We start from the raw sequence: 6,000 nt of genomic DNA, 5'->3' as shown, positions 1-6,000 counted from the left end.
CGGACCCGCGGGATCACGTCGAGAGTTTCAGGACCCTTATGCTCCTCCACGGAGCATCAGATCCTCTCCTCTGCAAGGCCTTCCTGGCGACCCTCCGTGGCCCGGCAAGGGCGTGGTTCGCCGGCTTGGAGGCTAACTCAATCCAGTCCTTCGACCAGTTTACTTGCCTCTTCATCACCCATTTCGCCATCAGTAGCCGGCGGTGACTGGTCTCCGACTCCCTCTTTGATGTCCGGCAAAACGAGGGAGAAAGCTTGCGGGATTATCTTACCCGCTTCAACAAGGCTACGCTGGAAGTCCGGAACCTGAGCCAGGAAGTGGCTCTTTCAGCCCTGAAGCGTGGCTTCCGAAAGGGCAGACTCACCTTCTCCCTGGACAAACGCCTGCCGCGGAGCTTCCCGGAGCTGTTGTCCCGGGCGAACCAGTATGCGGACGCCGAGGAGGCGGCCGCCCACCGGAGCAAGGAGGCCGCCGAGATCCCTCCAAAGCTCGGGAAGAAAAGGCGAAAAGAGGCACGCCAGAGGAGGAGCCCGACGCCTCAACGTCGGCGCAGAAGCCTGTCGCCGGCGAGGAACCACGGCGCCCTACGCCCTCGTTCTCCGCCCCGACGTTTCAACCGGTACACTCCTCTCCTGACTCCCCGGGCCCAGATCCTCATGGAAATCAAGGGGCGGGAGGACCTCCCGGTCCCGAGACAGATGAAGAAGATTCCTGGGAGGAGGCCCTCTCGGGCGTACTGTGAGTACCACCGGGACCACGGCCACGACACCGAAGATTGCTTCCAGCTTCGGGACGAGATCGAGGCTCTCATCCGCCGAGGGCGTCTCGGTCGATATGTGAACGACCGACGTCCCCCCGCAGACCCGCGTCCGGCCGATCCGGCCCCTCAGGAGCCTCGGGAGCAGAATCGACCCGTCGCGGGCGTGATCCACACTATCACTGGGGGCTGCCCCCGGCCCGAGAGGAACGCAGGGGGCTCGACCGAAGCGTCAGGGGCAGCCGTCGCAAAGAGGCAGAGGGTCGGTAATGTAATCACTTTTTGTGATGAAGATGTAAAGGGGGTTCAGACCCCCCACGATGACGCCATGGTGATCTCCCTCACTATGGCAAACTATGATGTAAGGCGTGTTCTTGTGGATAGTGGAAGCTCAGCTGATATTTTGTTTTACGAGGCCTTCCAAAAGATGAGCTTGTCCAGACAATTGTTGCACAAAACATCCACCCCCCTCATAGGATTCACTGGTGACGCTATCTCGGCCGAAGGTGTCGTTGAGCTGCCTGTGACTGCGGGCGTTGCACCCGCAGAAGCCACGGTGCGGCTCGGGTTCTTGGTCGTCCGTGTTCCCTCGGCCTACAACGCTATCCTCGGACGACCCGGACTGAACGCCCTTCGCGCGGTGGTCTCTACGTACCACTTGCTCATGCGGTTCCCCACGGCGGCCGGGATTGGAGAGGTCCGAGGTGACCAACCGACCGCAAGGCAATGTTTCCTAGCAACTCTCAAAGGGAAGAAGCCCGTAGAAGCCTTAAGCGTCGAGTCCCTCGACGCCAGAGACGAGGTGGCCTTGCGGCACGGGGAGCCGGCCGAGGGTGTGATCGAAGTTCCCCTCGAGGAAGGTCGCCCGGACAGGACGATCCGGGTCGGCGCCAATCTCGACCTGGGAGCTCGGGCCGGTTGGTGGAATTCCTCCGAGCCAATGTCGATGTGTTTGCCTGGTCGGCGGCCGATGTACCTGGGATCGACCCGGAGGTCATTTCTCACGCCCTCAACGTCGACCCGACCCACCGACCGGTAAAACAGAAGAAGAGACACTGTGCCCCGGATCGGATCCGAGTGGTCGACCAGGAGGTAGACAAGCTCTTGGAGGCAGGATTCATAAGGGAGGTCAGCTACCCCGAATGGCTGGCAAATGTCGTACTTGTCCGGAAGGCGAGCGGAAAGTGGAGGATGTGCGTCGACTACACCGACCTGAACAAGGCATGCCCCAAGGATAGCTTTTCGCTTCCGCGGATAGACCAACTGGTCGACGCGACTTCCGGATATCAGCTGCTGTCTTTCATGGACGCCTTCTCCGGTTACAACCAGATAATGATGGCTCCACAGGACGAAGAGAAAACTGCCTTTATAACAGACCGGGGGCTGTACTGTTACAAGGTAATGCCCTTCGGTCTGAAGAATGCTGGCGCCACTTACCAGCGCCTCGTCAACAAAATCTTCAAAGAGCAAATCGGCCGGAACATGGAGGTGTACGTGGACGATATGCTGGTGAAGAGCCGCCATGCAGACCAGCACATCGCGGATCTGGAGGAGACTTTCGCCACCTTGCGGAAGTTTCACATGAAGCTGAACCCAGCGAAGTGCGCCTTTGGCGCTTCGGCCGGGAGGTTCCTCGGTTTCATTGTCAACCAGCGGGGGATCAAAGCCAACCCGGACAAAATCAAGGCCATCCAAGATATGTCCCCTCCGACCAAAGTGAAGGAGGTTCAGGAGCTCGCTGGGAGGGTCGCCGCGCTCGGACGATTTGTGGCAAAATCGGCCGAACGCTGCCAACCTTTCTTCAAGGTGTTGAAACGCCCGAAAGACTTCCTCTGGACGGCCGAATGTCAAGCAGCATTCGACCAGCTCAAGGAATACTTGGCGTCTCCTCTCCTGCTGTCCAAGCCGCAAGAAGGGGAGATGCTTTACCTCTATCTGGCGGTCTCCCCAACCGCAGTCAGTGCGGTACTGGTTCGGGAAGAGGCAAAGCTTCAGAAGCCTGTGTACTACATCAGCCGGGTCCTACGGGATGCCGAGACGCGGTATACGAAGGCTGAAAAGATCGCCTTCGCGCTGCTGACCGCGACCAGGAGGCTTCGCCCCTATTTCTAGGCCCATTCTGTCACCCTCTTGACCGATCAACCGCTGCGGCAGATCCTCAGCAATCCTGAGAATGCGGGACGGCTGGTGAAGTGGGCAGTAGAACTTGGTGAGTTCGACATCCGCTACCAGCCCCGACCCGCCATCAAGGCCCAGGCGCTCGCGGATTTCCTCGCTGAGTGCACGGTGCAGGAGGCGGAACCTAGGTCGCCGGAAACACCCAGCTTCGACCTCCCGATTTGGATGCTTCACATCGATGGGTCGTCGAACCCTGAAGGTGGAGGGGCCGGGCTGGTCCTTACCAGTCCTGATGGAGTGATAGCCGAGTATGCCTTGAGGTTCGGATTTCCAGTGACCAACAACGAGGCGGAGTACGAGGCCCTAGTCACGGGACTCAAACTCACCAAGGAGCTCGGCATCCGGCGCCTGAAGGTCTTCACCGACTCCCAGCTGGTGGTCGGGCAGGTCCGTGGGGAGTTCGAAGCCCGAAACCCGACCATGCAGAATTACGTCCGGAAGGTGCAAGCACTCATTCCCGACCTCGGCAGTGTCGACATCCAGCAGGTCCCAAAAAGTGAAAATGCCAGGGCCGACAGGTTGTCCCGCTTAGTGGGCGCAGACGCGCACAACTTGTCGAGGGCGATCTACCTGGAGACCCTGGATGCCTTGAGCATCGGCGAGGCTGGAGCGGTGATGGCGATTGATCCGGAGCCGTCTTGGATGGACCCGCTTGTCGCCTACCTCGCCGAAGGGATCCTCCCTGAAGACGAAGATCAAGCTCGGTGACTTGTTATGAAGTCCGCCCACTACGTACTCTATGAAGGGAGGCTGTATCGGACCTCGTTCACCGCCCCCCTCTTAAAGTGCCTCCGCCCCTCGGAAGCGGCCTACGTCCTCGGCGAAGTCCACGAAGGCGTTTGCGGATCACACTTGGGGGCTAGGTCCTTGGCGCGCAAGATCATGAGGCAAGGCTATTATTGGCCTACCTTGTTGGAGGACTCAAAGGATCATGTACGGAAATGCGACGCCTGCCAGCGCCACGCCAACGTCCAGAGAGTCCCTTCTGTCCCCTTGGCACCAATCACTGCACCCTGGCCCTTCGCCCAGTGGGGAATGGATATTCTCGGACCATTCCCCGTCGCTTCAGCTCAGCGGAAATTTTTGATTGTTGCAATCGACTACTTCACCAAGTGGGTGGAGGCAGAGCCGCTGGCCACTATCACGGAGGCGCAAGTCCGGAAGTTCGTGAAGAAGAACATCATTGTCCGATTTGGGGTACCTCGGGTCCTCATCTCGGATAATGGCCGACAGTTCGACAACAAGCATTTCCGTGACTTCTGCGAGGAGTTCGGGATCGAGCATCGGTTCACATCTGTGTCGCATCCCCAAACCAACGGCGAGGCCGAGGTCAAAAATCGGACAATCCTCCAAGGAATCAAAGCGCGAATCGGTCGGACGGGGCAAGCTTGGGTCGAAGAACTCGAGAATGTCCTTTGGGCGTATCGGACCACGCATCGGACCCCTATCGGGGAGACGCCTTTCAGCCTAACCTATGGCACGGAAGCCGTTGTCCCCGTGGAGCTCGGACTCCCCTCACCTCGGGTGGCCGCGCACCGACCCGAGGCCAATTCGGAGCAACTCCGAGGGAACCTGGATCTCTTGGAAGAAGCGAGGGAAATGGCGCAGGTTCGGATGGCGATGTATCAGCGGAGGGTGGCCCGATATTACAACTCCAAGGTCCGACCGAAGCTTTTCAGAATCGGAGATCTGGTGCTAAGGCGAGCTAAAGCATCTCAACCTGCGGAAGGTGGGAAGCTAGCGCCAAATTGGGAAGGCCCGTATAGGGTTCGCTGGGTAAACCGACCTGGCTCCTACCAGTTGGAGGCCCTAGATGGTCGAAAAATTCCAAGGAGCTGGAATTCCGCTAACCTGCGGATGTATTACCTGTAGAACGACAATGCCGGAAAGACAGTTCAAAAATGTATAACACTTTTCATTTCAATAATTTCTGGTTACAATGGCGTACTCGTGTGATTACAAGAAATTCCCAGAGGGGAATTAGGGTGTAAAGAAAGTAAAGAAGAGGTGGAGACTCCGAGGAGCTGGAGATCTGGGATCCCGAAACCTCCATCCGAAGCGGCTGCAATCCCACCGGAAGTGGGTGCTTCCAACCGGAGGCGCCATCGACGTCTCACGAAAAAGACGAAGAGCCAGCGCGGATGAAGAAGAAGTGGACGAAGGAGAAGTCCACACTGCTCCTACCCAGAGGCGCCATCGACGCCTCACGAAAAAGACGAGGAGCCGCCGCAGAAGAAGCTCCCGCTGCCTCTAGGGGAACGCCACCTCCAAGGGATATTCCGGTCCTCCCCAGTGTTAGGGGAGAGAAGGAATACAAGGGAGAAGAGCATATGGAGGCGCGGTCCCGGATCAAGCGCCTGGTGCGGAGCTCAATCGGGAGGCCGAACTTCAAGGAGAGGAGACGTGATCCCGGATGAAACGCCTAGAGCGGAGTTCCGCCGGGGAGAACCTCCTTGTTGATCCCAGATGAAACGGCTAGTTGGCGGAAGTCGCGAAGGGCGCGCCTCCCGTTCCTTCGGTAGGGGTCTCTCAACCATGCGCCGGAGAGGAGGCCCACGATCCATGGCAACCTGAACAGCTCCGGCTTGGCAGGCTCCATCGCACCTGCACCTATATTTATAGCCAAACTGCGGCCCCCCGGTCGTTCCGATGCGGGTGGCTCCAATAAATACGGGCGCATTGAATCCGGAGCCGATCCGGCTCTCGAGGCGTATCTTCCCACGATTTCCTAAGCGTTATTCTCCTTAATCGCATTCTTTGTGCAGGACACTCCGGGTGGCCTGTACCCCTAGGTCCACATATCTCCGCTCGCGCCCAGGCCGCATCCGCCTCGAAGAACGCGCGTATCGCGGCCGCTTAATTGACACTCCTCGCAAGCAGCAACTGGCGATCCGATTTTCCAGATAACCCCTCAATTAGCATTTAATGCCCATCTGGTGTTCCCCAGGCGACGCTTGGAGAGGAGGAGAAACACGATCGCAGCTGGCCACGGAGAAATTCCGTCGGGCGGCAAGCGACAGGCGCACGACCAACGAGCGGAATTTTCCGAGGCTCGGCCCTCGGAT

The sequence above is a fragment of the Phoenix dactylifera genome, chromosome 6, assembly GCF_051530095.1.
Source record: "Phoenix dactylifera cultivar Ajwa chromosome 6, Ajwa_hap1_PhDact_Kaust_v1.1, whole genome shotgun sequence".
In the NCBI taxonomy this organism is placed as follows: Eukaryota; Viridiplantae; Streptophyta; class Magnoliopsida; order Arecales; family Arecaceae; genus Phoenix; species Phoenix dactylifera.
This window is presented reverse-complemented; position numbering follows the sequence as displayed.